Genomic DNA, 15,276 nt, shown 5'->3' with positions numbered 1-15,276 from the left:
CGGGAAGGAAGCTGCTCCCACTGCATCACTTTGGGGGAGAGGGCCACATCCCCTCTCTGTGCCCAGCCCTCCCCATCTGCAACCCGGGGCTGACTTGTCCCATCCGCTGACCACTTCATCCAGAGTGGACCAGCCTCCACTCTGTCTAAAAGCTCTATTAAGCACCTGCAGGCAAGTGTTGCCATAAGAGCAGCCATTCTTTGCTCGTGGAATATTCTCCTGCACATCATAAAGGGACATGGGATGTTCACAGCATTCTCTGCCCACTGATTCTCGACTTTCTCTCACACTTCAGGAGCCAAACCATCATCGCTATTGGGGAACGGGATTGGCTGTCCAGCTGCGGAGTCCACGCATTTGGCTTTGACGCCTGAAGCCACTGCCCGCGGCTCATACGAGCACAGTGTGTCCATCCATCCAAGACTTCTTGACCTTCCCAGCAGAGACGCCCTATCTTGGCAACCTGGGCTTCCCCCGGAGCAGGCAGACTTGGCACATACATGACGTCATTTACAGAGCAGGAGAGAAACACGCCAGCTCCATCCACTCACCAAGGTGAACGTTAAGCCTGGACACCCCAGGCTTAAACCATGACCACTGTGTGACCAGGGCCGTGTCCGGACGAAACAGGGACGCCTCGGGTGCCCCCTCCTCCTTCGCTGTTCTCTGTGCCCCTGGTTCACAGGGCCACCCTCTGCAGCAGATGCAGTTTCCCTAGAAACAGTCTTTTCATGCATTTTATAGCAAACAATAGAGCCAGAATCGGCTTTAGTGATCTCCTGCAAATGGGGTACATGTTCCCCTAAAGATGGGAATTAAAACTCAACATTACCTTTCATCACGTTTGATCAAACAAATTTAGAGGCAGCTAAATCCTCCGTGATGTGCTGAAAATGTACCCATGAAAGTCCCTCACACTACAGGAACAAGGAGCCAAAACAGACAGACCTCGGGCCCCAGAAAACCTCCTCTGGCATTACCCTCAGAAAAACGGTCTTGCTCTCCTTAATGTCAGAACAAAGCATGAGTCAGCAAAGACTTTAAGATGGCATCTTTGCAAAATGGAGAAGTCAGATTAATTCACCCTGTAAATCAATAGACCAAGCTGAAGATTTACATAAATGCACTTTACAGAGCCCCAAAATGAAGGTGAGTGATGCGTGTGTGTGTGTAAAGTAAAACGTACAGCAGAAAAGATATTGTATCCGAGATTTAATAAGTGTGAATTATTCCCTCCGCGCTCCAAATCCCTTCTGCGTTGTATAACTCTTCCGTGTCTGTGTTGCTGAAAGTTCCTCAGGAATGTGTTATTTCTCCTTGCTGCCCCTTCTTGGTCAGAGGCAGGACCATGGATACAGAAGGTACTCAATAAAGAATGAATAATTTACTCACTATGGCCAATTTCCAAGTAATAAAAGACACGTATGCTTTTACAGAGCATCTTGAACAAAGCTGATCTAAACCTCAGCGTTTGGTCGGTCAACGAGGACTGTTAACTGCTGGAGGCAGGGGTCTGGAGGGACTGGCACCGGAACAAACTCCTCAGACTTTTAGGTTTACCTTTGAAAGCTCACTTATCTTCAAAAATGAAATTTTACATAAAAGTAATATACTATATGGGTGAATCGTATAGTATGTGAATTATATCTCAATAAAGCTTTTAAAAATAATATATTAAAAACAGGAGGCTATCATCAATATCTTGTAATAACCCAGAATGAAAAAGAATGTGAAAAATAATAAGAATATATATATGACTGAATCACTGTGCTGTACCCCATAAACCAACACATTATAAATCAACTGTCCTTCAATTAAAAAATAATGATACTATATTAAAAACAGATTCTATGATTGAAATTCATCTCTTTTGATATTATCTAGTATTATTATTATCTGGCTTTTTGATAGACACTCATTCGCTTGAAAATCACAGTTTCTTCGGGAGCCTGGTGGGGGCTTTGCACACCTGCCATTTGACCCCAGCGGTGGGAACCGCTGAGCTATTCCCGGTCCTGCTTAAGGAGGAGGAAACCGAGCTTCCAAGAGACGAAGTAACAGAGCTCCATGATACAGAGCCAGTTTTCAAAACCACGTCTACCTAACTCCAAGGAAATAAATTTAAAATCCTAGGTAATTTTTTTCATGCATTAGCAGGGCCCCAGGGGAGTATGAAGGTGAGTGGGACAGCAGCCTTTCCTCAGGATCAGCACTTTCTTAGGACAGTCACTGCGCGTCAGCGTGTAATAGACCAAAGCATCGGTACATAAAGCCCGTGAGATGTTTCACGTATTATCGGACACTGATAAGGATTAGGTGTAATTTATGTTTTAGGGGGAGGGTGTAGCTCAGGGGCAGAGAGTGTGCTTAGCGTTCACAAGGTCCCGGGTTCCATCCTCAGTCCCTCCATTAAATAAATAAACTCTAGATGTAATTTATGTTTTACATTTAAAAACCTAACAAGTTAAGATCTTTACACTCAAAGTAACTATTATTTAAGGTTCTGTTTATGTAAGGTTGCCAGATTTCACAAAATTATGCCTAGTTAACTTTGAATTTCAAGTAAATAACAAATAATTTCTTAGCATTTGTTTATCTTCTGCAGTAGTTTCTGTAATTTATCTGGTAACCCTGTTAGAACTTTTTTTTAATGGTTAAATTCATCACTGCATTGAAAACAAAGAGAAGGACTAAACCTCTAATACTACGTTAAAATAGCGCACAAAGTCCAGATACGCCCAAATTCAAACTCTTCTCCGGCACGGAATACTTTAATGAAGTAAGATCTGTGAAGTTCAAATGATCACCCATAAAAATATTCAGGTGGCTTTGAATCATTTTTAAATGTTGTCATCTCAGAACACATGAACAGGACCTGTGAACTGCAGAGGCCACAATTTCTTTACTGGGTGATAGACTCTTGGCTGAATCCAGAGCAGATACTGAAAAGGAACGCTCGTCTGGATGGAATGATGCTGCGAGTGGACCACTGATCCCCCTTACAAACTGAGAAGCTGTCCTGGGCTTCACGTCACCATGGACTGTGCCCTGAGACCCCCGAGAGGGACACTGGTGCAGGGACCACCGCTCAGGGTCGGCAGCTGGAGCGCTCACTGATGTGCAGTAAGAAAGGCAAACTTAGGCGCCATCCAGTAGACCCCTCCTTCCACAAATAAGAAACGGTTGGGGCTCTGCTCTCTCTTAATGTGACATTTTATAATCTGCAAAACAGGGCTGCCTGTTTCATCAGGCTGTTGTGAGAATGGAGAGACAACATACGTGAAATGCGGTATTTGATCGAATAACTGCCATAAACTGAGTGCACCAGGCCTTGCAGGAAATTTAAAGATGCCCTGCGCTGTAGCCCCTCTCTTAAAGATGAAGTTACATGACTTTCCAATCAGCACGAAGAGGAGCCGAGGCCCAGGTGGAGCCACGCCCCTGGTCCCCGTCCAGGGGTCCCCTGTTTCTCCCACTTCCTCGGGCTCCCTTAGGCACTGGCATGGCGGCTCCATCCTCAACCTAAATCTGACACCATGTGCTACGCGCAGCACTTAAGGGACGCAAAGTCAACAAGGAGAAAGGGACATATAACACAAACTAAAATAGTAACAGGACTGGCAATACAGAAAGCAAATTACCACCCAGGTCGTCCAAGATCAGAACGGCCACGGGAACCGTTCCCATTTCCAGCTTGGCACTCTCTGCACGGGGCCCATTAGTGGTCCTCACTCCCTTGGACTCAGGGCAGGACAGTCAATATCGTCCTCCAGTCTGCCGTCACGCAGGGTTTAATAGGAGGCAGACGGAGAGGGGTGGCCTTCCCCTCCAGCAGCGCACTCCTGCGGCCACGTGGAAATCAGCAGTCCTACTTTAAGAGAGGAGTCCCTAGCAAGTATTGAACACATTTTTTGTACTCGGTGCTGCTTAAGAAGCACTCGGTCAAAAGACCATTTCAACATTCATTCCTTTAGGGAAAAGGCACGAGAAACCACTCAAGCCTGCAGCCCGGGGATGGGTGGACAGAACACCCGCTAAACAGCCACATGGTGCCAGGGACTGCGCTAGGTGCCTTCAGGTGCACTGGCTCATTTTGACCCTGCAAAACTATGTGAACAACATCTCTGACATGGGAAGGAACGGGGAAGCCTGCGGGAGCTGACTGAATTTTCAGGGGCTGCAGAGCTGAGATCTGAACCCACAGCTGCTTAGAGCAAATCCAGTATACAGCAGCAATACACGAGATGCTGCCAACCTTGGTCTTAAAACAAGGCTGTAACTAGACTTCTTTTCCTAATTATGTGAAGAATAGAAAACACCATGTTAGTCATGGAAAAGATCTTACAGACCAAGCAAGGAACAAGGAAAATATGGGAAGACAGACGATCTGGCTTGATTCGTTTGATAGGGAGACTGAAGGAGCTTTGACCTCGACAGTAAAGAAGGGAAAATGGGCCAAAAAGCCGGGGGAGGTATAGAAAGGATGAAGGGACGGCCACGGAAGGAGGACACTGGGTGTCATTTGTCCCCGACATGAAGTAAGACTTTGCGGCAAGATTAGGGAAGGAAAACTGGTTAGTCACAAATAAAACCACTGGGACGTGATAACCATGCATCCACCTAGTACATGCTTGGCTATCAGTGAACAGCTTAAGAAAACGATGTGGGAGATTTGCTTTTTAAGTAACAAATAAAATAGGAGTTTGCCCGTTGCTTTCATCCGCATTGGAGGAGCAATGAGAGGTCCCCTCCATGTAACTTCAGGGCAGCATATGAGCTGACCCGCATTCCGCCTTCTACTAAACAAACAGGCTTTCCTTGCATAGGGAGGGAAAATATTAAAGCCCCCAGAGGAACACGTGAGGAACAAGCCCAGCACTCTCCACTGCGGTATCAACCTTGTTTTAAGCAAAAGATAAAGAGCAAGAGATTTTTGTCATGGTGGTGCTTAAAACCGGGATGCTCTTTCTAAGAATTCAACAATCGCTTATTAAAATAAAACATAATAACTAAGTAAAATGTTTTTAACTAAAAGCAGGATTTTCAGATATTTCTACGTAAGATAACGGTCACATATGGAATGATTTAAGGGCATGTTATTTAAATGAGGACAATTACTGTAAACTAAACTGGAAGCCATTCTGGGAGTCTTGGCCCCACGATCCATATTAGAGCAATAGACCCTTTGTGAGCAAACCTTCCACCCTCAATGGAAATTATAATGACAAAGCCAGAGGTCTGAGCACCTCTCCAGAAACGCTGCAGCTGGCGGCTCACCCACAAGCCAGCCGGTTGAAGCCGAACTGGGAATTTTTAAAGGAACCCCTTACTTACAGGGCACAAGGCGGTAAAGAAGCATCTCTGTCCTCTCAGAAGGCAGTATCCCTGGGCAACGACCAGCAGTCCTGGAAAACGACCTCAGAGCCTGGGCGCCCGGGTCCTAGCCTGGCTCTCAGCAGATGGACGGGGCCCCATCAGCCGCGCCCGCCTCCTGTGGGCTCCCGGCCTCTCCTGTGACATCTAGCCGGGTCCTCGCGCAGTCCCTGATCCCGGCCAGTGTCGCGTCCCAGGCCTTTGTTGTCCTTCTGTCACATCAGCAGTTTCCAGCGTGACTGCCGCCGCAGCCACTGGTCCAGGCCACTGGGTGCCCTGCCGCAGTCAGCAGCACCCCCCTCCCCGCCCAGACGCCTTTTTTTTTTCTTTTTAAAGAGATAGGACCATTGTCAACCTTAGGTTTCAATCATGCTGCAAAATGCGCATGGTCGCTCAAGCTGGGGATGCTGCTGGCAGTAAGCACGTTGCCTGTTCTCTTCAAGTTGCAAAGACTCATTCGGGAGGAGGGTACGACCAGCCCTGGGCTCTACTGGACACACGCAGCCCCAAGGCCCTGTGACACAGACAAGGCGCCTCTGGTAGCATTCCCCCCTCGTGGAAAATGAAGAGTGTGACCCAGCAACGTCCAGTCTGCAAATCCTGTAATTTACTAGAATTAACTAGAAAAACAGCTACAGGCTGGCTTGCTGATGAAACAGTACCACACCCTGCGTTTGCCCTGCAGGTTATGGCTCACAAGGTGCTTTCTGCATTTTATTTGGATTGGGGTGTGCGGTTCCAAAGGGTGAAAAAAAAAGCAGTTGCTCAAAATGTTTTGGAAACCTTGGGAAATACCAAGAAAGGCAGATTTTTATGGACAGCCCCCCACCCCCTCACCTCCCCACCCCATCCCCACCCACCACCCCCATCCTTACCCTCACCCCTACCCCATCCCCACCTCCCACACCCACCCCCTTCCCTATCCCTACCCTTATTCCCTCCCCACCCCCATTCCTACCCTCACCCCCCACCTGCATCCTCACCCCCCAACCCCTATCCTCACCCCCTCCCCATCCTCACCCCCTCCCCATCCTCACCCCCGCCTCCCACCTCCACCCACCTTGGGCGAACCATCCTCCTCAATACAGCTTCCTAGCAGACAAGACTGCTCCATCAGTAGGGCTTATCCAGAACTGCTGGAACCTTGAAGCTCTGGGTTGCTTTACCTCGGAGGAAAATACCTAACTTAGCTCAGCAAAATCTGGAGCGCTTCCCTGGGGAGATCAAAGCAGACCCCCAACTGTCAGGTTCACTCCAGACCAGAGCCGCCTGCCTCTCTGCAGACCGACCCTGCACAGGGCTGCCACTTAAGACACCAAATTTGCTGGCATTTCCTTGGCATCTTAGACTCAAAGAGTCACACGTATATAATGTCCTAGGAGACAGCAGAGAAGTGTCTCATGCTAACAGAATCACTAGGTGACAGCCCGTTTCTGCTGGGGAGAAAGGGTGCCTGGAGGTGTCCCTGTTTCTCACCATAGAACTGCATGGGCCACCAGCACTCCGGCCCTCGGTGGCAGGCACCTGTGGAGGTGAGCCTGCCCCTCCAGAAGCTACCTCAGTTCTAACAGCGCCGTCTGGGTGGTCACCAGACGAATGAAGCTCACATCACCTGTGCCAGGCACTCCGTAGGGGACGACTTTGCCGCTTGTCCAGGACTTTTAAAGAACTGGCACCAGCAGTCCTCTGGCTTATCCTCCTGGAAGACTCCCAGCTGTGGCTCTCGCCACGGCCCACACTTCCTCCCCAGCCACATCATGGGGCTACCCTCTCTGCCCGCATGGCCCGCGCGGGCCTCCTGCACAGAGTGGTCTGAGTGTCAGATCCCTATCAACTCAGACGCGGTCGCCGTTCACCCTGAGAGACATCAGCGCATCTCAGCACCTCCTCGTAAGCCTGGAGTCTCAGCTTCTGGACCCCCGCCCCAGACCCTGTCAGCTGGCCGGTGCTCAGAGCCAGCCCTCTCCCAGTCCCAGCAGCTGCTGTGGACAGTTCCACAGGCAGACGTGGGTTTGCGCCCTGTGAGCCAGTCGGCGTCTGGCCAAGTCCCCTGTGCTCCTGACCCTCAGTCTCTTCATTTGTGAAATGGGAACACTACCTTCCACTGGGGGAGTGCACAGTGCTCGGCATGTGATCAATAATTTCTAGGTGTTCAAACCAAAGAGGTTATTCGTTAGTGCGTTACAGTTCCTGCTTCAAGATGCTTCCCGCATTCGAGAATAACTGTAGAGGTGGGGGCGAGACACTTGCCCTAAACACTACCTGTGTAGGCTTAGCTCAGTGTTCAGAAAATCCCGTTATATTTGCCACACCCACAGGAAAATGATCCCATGGCATTTCCTAGGAAGGACGTGTGGCCCCTGAACCGTGGGAACGTGAGGGGCATCGGAAACCACAACCACAGCCAGGACCCCGTGAGCACACGGCCCCTCGTGCAACGGGGCCAGCAGAGGCCAGGCACCGGCCACGCCGTCCCCACGGCTCTGGCCCTGGCGGATGACATGGCATAAGGTCAGTCTTAGCTGCACAGAGGAGCTCAGGGCAGAGCGCCCTTCCTCCCCAGGCCGAGTCTGTTCCCGTGCCTCTCTGTGGGGCACCAGAATAGGCCACTTTTGCCTAAAGATTGTTTTGACCTGAAGACAACGGAGAAACAGCAGACCCAGAAAAGTGCGACATCCTCCTCTTAGTCACCAGAGAGGACTCCGGGCGCCCACCGCCCGGGGGATCAGCAGGACCGCCCTCGCCAAAGCCCCGCCTCCTGCTGGCTGCCCCCTGCACTCTCCGCCCCACAGGCTGCCAGGCCCCGACACCAAACCCCTCCTCCTCTGTGGTGCACACCTCTGCACGTCCATGTCCTTGGCTAAGGTCCCGCGAGGGCTGCACGTTCTCACCACCCCTTTCTGGCTCATCAGTGAGTCTCCGGGGTGTGCGCGCGGCGCTGGCATTACGAAAAGGCCCACGTGCTTTACTCCTGTGACTTTGTCCTTGGTCAGTGTCATTCCAGAGTCCGGGCAGGCCCAAGGAGGGTAGGGGACGGCTTTCTGCTCCCCTCCAGCCACAGTCACTTGTCAGCTGTTCTCTGGGCCGTCAGTCCCTGGAGCTCAGCTCTGATCTCATGGTGCCCGCAGCCGTCTCGTCCTGCGATGTTCCAGAAGGACCAGGCCTCCCGGGGCCCTTCACCCCGTCAGAAGCAGGGCCATCGCCCCCCTTCCTGGTGCATAGCTCTCTGTATGGGGCCAAAGGCGTGCTCTGCTTTCCCGGGCTTCAAGACAGAGCGGAATCACAGAGAAGAAATGCAAACTTCGTGCATCTTAATCGCGGCGTCCCCGAGTCTGCCACACGATGCTGTGGAGGCAAAACTATCATCGACTTTTCGAGTGATGCTTGAAGCCATCCTAGTCACCTAAAAAAAAAATACACAATGTACAGGATCATTGACTCACTAGGAAAGGAACACTGTTGTCAACAACCCAAACCTCCTCCGTGAGGCTGCAAAGCAGAGTCTGTTCAACTGGAGGGTCTCTCAGATCAGCCTCCCATCAACTGTGGGTTTTTTTTTTCTTTTTAACTTGAAAATAGCTCATTTTAAATATACAAAGATCAGCCACAATCCCACCACTCAGAAAACACTGCTGGCCTTTGAGTAGGTATAAATCCTCCCAGGAACTTCCTGGGCATCTGTGTGTCATCAGCGACTGTTGATTTCTGCGCTAAGCTTCCCCCACCCTGCCCCCACCGCATGAGGCCCCGCTCCACGTGCCGCAAACAGCAGAAAACACGCGGAGCTTGCGTTCCAGTGGGAGAGACCGAATGTATTTCGATAAACACATGTGCCAAGTGGTAAATAAACGTTAAGAAGAAAATTAGGCCGTGAGGGAAGATAGTGAAGAGCTTGGGGAGAGAAGGGGTTTAACGAAAAATTATTTACTGGACACTTACCATATACCAGCCTTAAGAGATACAGGAGTTTCGTGTTTAGAATCAGAGTTACAATTCTTAATTTGACAAGATTAAAGCCAACAATAATCAAAGAAAATACCAAATACAGTCACTCAATGCTTTCGTGTATTTGTTTCATTATGTTTTTCTTTAACACTCAAAATGTTACGTTTATTTTTAACTCCACAAGCCACATACAATTGCATTCTCCTTGTAAATGATTCAAACACTCCAGCTAAAATAAACCTTCCTTTATAACCAGCACAACGCCCATTTCTCATCTCAGAGTAAGTAACCCTAACCATACAGCGCGTCTCCTTCTGGAGGGAACCTAGACCCTCTCGACCCTCTGATACGTGTGTGACCACAAACATAGTAACAGGTTGTACTGAGTCTTCAAAGAATATAAATTAGATTTTCCTTTCTGCAACTTGTATTTTTCACCCAACAATCTGTCAGAAACTATTCTTAAATTTCATGCCAGTACCCCAATCTTTCTAAGTCTTGCCTGCTACTCTGCAGTTACAACCCATCAATGCATTTAACTCTTCCCTTCTTGACAGGTATTAAGATGATGTCCAATTGCAACATTAAAAACCGAGACAGTACCTGCCTCTTTATGTTCATGTGACTGTTTTCCTAAGGCAGGTAACTATGGTGTGGAATTGGTGTAGGATTTAAGTTTTGATACAGACTGTCCAATGACTCTATCCATTTAAAGTTCTTGTATTGGTTTAAAATTCCACCAGAAGTACATCCTTTGCAAAATTAGAGCTACAATGTATTTATTGTTTAAGACTGCATTTCCTCCCATATAACTAAATTCTGTGAACATTTTCCTATGTATTCAAGTGTCCTTTTAAGAGACAGTTTGGGGGGGGGGGGGCAGGGTATAGCTCAGCGGTAGATTACATGCCCCGTATGCATGAGATCCTAGGCTCAATCCCCAGCACCTCCATCAAAATAACTAACTAAATAAAGCTAATTACTTCCACCCAAAGGGGAAAACAAAAACAAAAACCAAAAGAAGATCCACATGCACAAAAAAATATATAAAATGTTTTTTTTAAAAAGACAGTTTTTAACAGAGGCTCATTACATCGCATTAGGTGTATTATAACGGCTTTTATCAATTTCTCTACTGCTGAATATTTCAGATACATCCAATTGCAGCTGTGAGTCTTTGTGTGCATTTAGAATGGTTTCCTTATGCTATATTCTTTGAAGTTAACAGTGGACCGAAGAGGATGGACACATTTAAAGCATCTTATACCAGCTGCAAAATTGCCTTCCTGAAAGACGTCCCCAGTTGACATTCCCACCAGCAGGGGTGAGAATGACCATGTCTGGTTTCAGATGAGCACTGCAGGTGCTGCCCAGGATTTCCAAGGTATGAGGAAGTCATGAAGGACTTTGTGAAGTCGCCGACCCCACCCCGCCATGGAAGGGCCCCACAGAGATGTGGGGCAATGTGGCAGGCCAGGTGAGGACATGCCAGCTATGTCCAACACCTGGCTTCACACCTGCCTTGGGGGACCTGGAAACACGACTTGTCCTTACAGATCAGCGTCCTCGAATGTAAAACGGGGTGCTAATACCCCACTGGGTGTGTGTGTGGAATAAACAAGCCTGCACACGTGCAGCTGTGTGCACGACACCTGGTCCTGCTCTCCCACAGATATTCGCAAGCCTTTATTACATCCTCTCTGTTGTCTATGGAATGAGCAGCGTTAAGCGCCAACATTCATTTATTCAGCATCTTACAGAGGACTGTTTATGAACCGGACACAGAGACAGGGAGGGTGGACAGAATCTGTCAACCCAACACACCTCTTTGGCATATTGATTATTTTGAATTAAAGTTGCTTGAGATGGGGAGGCTATAGCTCAGTGGTAGGCTGTGTGCTTAGCACGCACAAGGTCCTGGGTTCAATCCCCAGCACCTCTGCCAAAAAAAAAATGTTAATTAAAAAAATACATTAAAAAACTTAATTACCTCCCCCCCTAAAAAAATTAAATAGAAAAAAAAGTTACTTGAGAAGCAGCCGGTGTAAGAAGGACACTCTGACCTTCCTTTGTCCCCCTGAAATCAAGAAATAAATCTCTCATGTGATGTGTGCCCTCCCTGTACCAGGAAAGCAGGATTCCTGATCACCAGAGACAGGGGGCTCAGGGCTGGAAAGCCTGGATAACCAAGCCTAGTTCGTTCTTCACCTGTTTGCTACTGCAAGACCAAACTCCTCTGTCTTGTCAGTTCTTCACAAATGTACTGTTTCTTTGTCTAGCAGGTATAAGAAGTTGCCTGCTTCGGTCATTTCTTTGAATTTCGTATTTTCATGGGGAGCATGTACATACAGAACTAAATTTGTTTTTCTCTCTTAATCTGTCTTGTGTCAGTTCAATTATTAGAGCAGCCAAAGAACCCAGCGGGAAGAGGGAAGATCGTTCTGCGCCCATGGACGCACCCTCACCCGCGTGACGGGTTTATCCGAGGGTTTATTAGGAAGCCCGTCTGCCTATTTATTTACGAGGAAGCCCTTCCTCTGGTGGGCACGGCAGTTACCCCTGCACGTGTGTTTGCCCTTTTGCCTTGTTCTTGGGAAGTTCAGAGTGAAATGTAATGTTCGATTATAATGGTACTGATACCATTGGCCTGTGGATTCAGTAACTTGGTTTCTTTCTCATTCTAATACATTTTCCATTTCACTGTCAGTGGAGAAAGGCAGATATCACGTCACAATACAGTAACATGGGACATAAAAACATACGCACATAGAACCCGTGTCCAGAATTTATCCTGAATAATTTAACATTACAAAACTCCACAGACATAAAGTTATTTTCCCAGCATTATCTGTATTAAATCCAGCTTAAGTGAGCATAGAGTAAATTATAAAAAAAAAAGTATCATCACCAAAACAAAATAAGAAGAGAAACCAAGACCAGCTACATAATTGGCAGGTCCCAGTGCCAAATGGAAAAGCTGGGCAACTTGTTCAAAATTGTTAAGAACTTCAAGGTGGTGACAACACTGGGCCCTTCTGAAGAGGGGATCGGTGGGACTTCCTGAAACTGGCCCTGTTGGAAACACAGAAAATGTTTACAATATGTTCATTGGCAAATGGAACACAGGAAGTGATAGATGTGATTATAATTACATAGAATGTGTATGCACATGCAAAAGTCTGGGAATTAACTTCAAAAAGTCGAAGTAGCTGTTCAGGTGATAATATGACGGAGTTTTAGCAAAACCTCCCATAAAACTTTCATGATATAATTTGGAGGGTAAAGTGTTAAAATAAAGCAGATAGGATAGGAATCCATGTCTGTAGAAAGACCAGAGATGAGGCGCACAGTCTTTGTAGACCTGAGTGTCTCTTCTGACAGGTCCCCTCCACCCTTACTCGTGGTATGTCAGCGTGGCTGCTGGTCCCGGGAAGGGGCCTCCTCATCGGGTTGGTGGGCATGGCTGTCCCGGGCTGTCTTGGTCATTGGGAACCCCCCTGGTCCAGGTAACTCTCTGAAATGCCACCTGAAGGGCTCTCTTCACTCAGCTCCAATAAGACACCATTATTGGCTGAGAACGGTGAGACACAAACTATGAAATCAACAGAGTGGTTAGTGTAAGATACAAACTCAGTACGTTAAGACTCTGTCTCGGTCCTGGAGCTGACCCTCCTGGCCTGTGCTGTCCGGTGATGCTCTCAGTATCCCGGGCAGTCCTGTGCCCGGGCCACCTGTGTCCCGCCTTCCCTAGATGCACCGTGGGGCACTCGCCCTTTCAGTGTCTGCAGCTGCACAAAGCCAACAATTAGAGCATCGCACAGGATATGAACAGGCCTGGAGCCGGCCCCTGGGAGCCTCTTACCTAGAACATTCTCCGAGAAGGAGAAGGGCCATGAGGAAAACAAACAGATGTCTCTCAAGAGGGCTGTGGAACCGGATGGAACAGGGCAGGAAGCTGTGGGCCATGTGCTCTCCCGGGTGGGTGTGTCAGGGCCGGCAGCCAGGGGCTCCCCGTCAAGCCACGCATCAGGGTGAAGGGCTGGGGTCCTGGACCAGCCCAGCACCCCCTGCGGCATCCACAGATGCCTGCTCCTCCCTGCTGCCTCTCGTGCAACCAGAAGAGGCTGTGAACACAGCGACTGCCCCAGCCGCACAGCCGGGCCTCATTTGGACTTTGCAGGCGATTTCATTTTTAACCACGGGACATGGCACAAGGTGACCCGGCACCACCAGCTGCGGGGCCCCAGCGCAGGGCTTCCCAACAGCTGGCCGTGCACTCAGTGCCCAGTTCAGCAGAGGATTAGCGAGCTTGCCAAGGTCGCTGGAGGACTTGCAGGGCTAGGGCTCTGATCTGTTTGTGCAGTCCCTCCCGTCAGAACCAGAACCTTCTCTGTCCGCTGGATTTTGGACGCTAGCTCATTCCTCAGAGCACGACCTCATGTTCTGCTCTGGGGACTGTCTGTGGAACATTCCAGGCTCTTTCCCTGTTGTGGGAAAAGTGAGACAGCAGAGTTCTCTTCAGCCTGTGCCCACCCCCCGCAGATGTGTGCCTAGCTGACCGAGCTGAGTCACTGCCCCCTGACCGGCGGGCTGGGCCACGGACCCCTCCAGGCCTCTCTCCACCATCCTCTCTGACCGCACTGGGGGTCCCTCCCGGTAAACTGGTTGGCCATTCATGGCAGGCAATTTCACATAATAAATCCTTTCCACTTGATCCTTAGGTCTAAAGTCATGTGACTCTGGTGCTCTACCTTTGGGTAAGAAACTACTAAAGCAGAAATAGCATGACTGTCTCTTACATATAAGAAAAGAAAAGCTTTGTGAATCTCACTGTAGGCTTCATCAGGCTCACGAATGTAGAATCATAGAATCACAGATCTCCTAGTTCTATGGGTGTAAAAATGAGGCCCAGAGAGGCCAAGTGACTTCCTATGGGTAATTCGGTCAACATGTCAAGTGACAAGTACCCACAGAGCTCTGATCAGAACCCAGACCTCGTGATTCCCAGTCCAGGACATGTTTCTTTGATTCCTCCAGGAAGCCCTCCATCATGTGGTAAAACAGACAATACTCTGTACTCATCCTGACCCCTGTTTTGCACAGTGACCTGAAATGTACAGATGTTTCTGTTGTTGTTTAAGCTGAGCCATAGTTTCTAGCCATAAAAGTTTTCAAATGTAATTGTGCAGAGTTTTGCAAAATAGTTTCATAACTTAAAAAAATTTTTTCTGTATCATTGTCTATTTCCTTGCCTTATTTCTAATTATGTTAAACACTCTCCCTGTCAACCATGTCCTTAAATACTAACTAGCAATTTATCTATATTAATTGTTTTTCAAAAAACTAGTTATTAGATATGTCCATTCTTTTTTGTGCTCTAATTTATTTCTGCAATCGTATTTTTTTCCTTCTATTTTAGTTTGACTTATTTTGGTTTTCCTAACTTTTTAAGTTGAATCCTTTAGTTTATCTTTATTTATTTTTAAATAAATATCTGTGTTAGAGGGTATATGTGTTCCTCTGGACGCAGTTTAACCAGTTCTCCTCTGATGCATCATGGTCCTATCCTCACTATTACGTAGGTATTCAACAATTTTGGTTTAATTTTTTCGTTTGAACCACATGTTGTGATTTAAGAAAGAATTTTGTCATTTCCAAGTAGTTAACCTTCATTTTCATTCTATTTATATTAAAAATGTGTAGTCAGACATTATGCATTATGTTATTTAAATTCTGTTAATTTATTGTGAATGTCTTTGTAAACTTAATAATATTCCGTGTGTCTTGGGTCCAAGTAAAAGACTGAATTCTCTATTATAACAGTGTGAAGGTCAGTTTATAACTATCACATCAACCTCACCCATGATGTCCTTCAGCTCCTCCGTGACTAAGTGTCTCTTGATGTACCAGCGCTAAGAGAGGAGCTGAAGCTGCAGGCTGCCTGCTGTCAGACATGGC

General features: G+C 47.9%; 1 protein-coding gene across 3 annotated transcripts in view; it reads right to left on the bottom strand.

Moving 5' to 3' along the window:
• SACS (sacsin molecular chaperone) overlaps positions 1-5,687 on the bottom strand; it is a 66,161-nt gene extending 60,474 nt beyond the window's left edge. For all 3 annotated transcript variants that reach the window (XR_004141051.2, XM_031465732.2, XM_031465734.2), the window contains exon 1: positions 5,335-5,687. The gene's annotated coding sequence lies outside the window, so the exon portion shown is untranslated. The remainder of the gene's footprint in view (positions 1-5,334) is intronic.
• Positions 5,688-15,276: the final 9,589 nt, after the last annotated feature.

Source organism: Camelus dromedarius, chromosome 13, assembly GCF_036321535.1.
Source record: "Camelus dromedarius isolate mCamDro1 chromosome 13, mCamDro1.pat, whole genome shotgun sequence".
In the NCBI taxonomy this organism is placed as follows: Eukaryota; Metazoa; Chordata; class Mammalia; order Artiodactyla; family Camelidae; genus Camelus; species Camelus dromedarius.
This window is presented reverse-complemented; position numbering and strand designations above follow the sequence as displayed.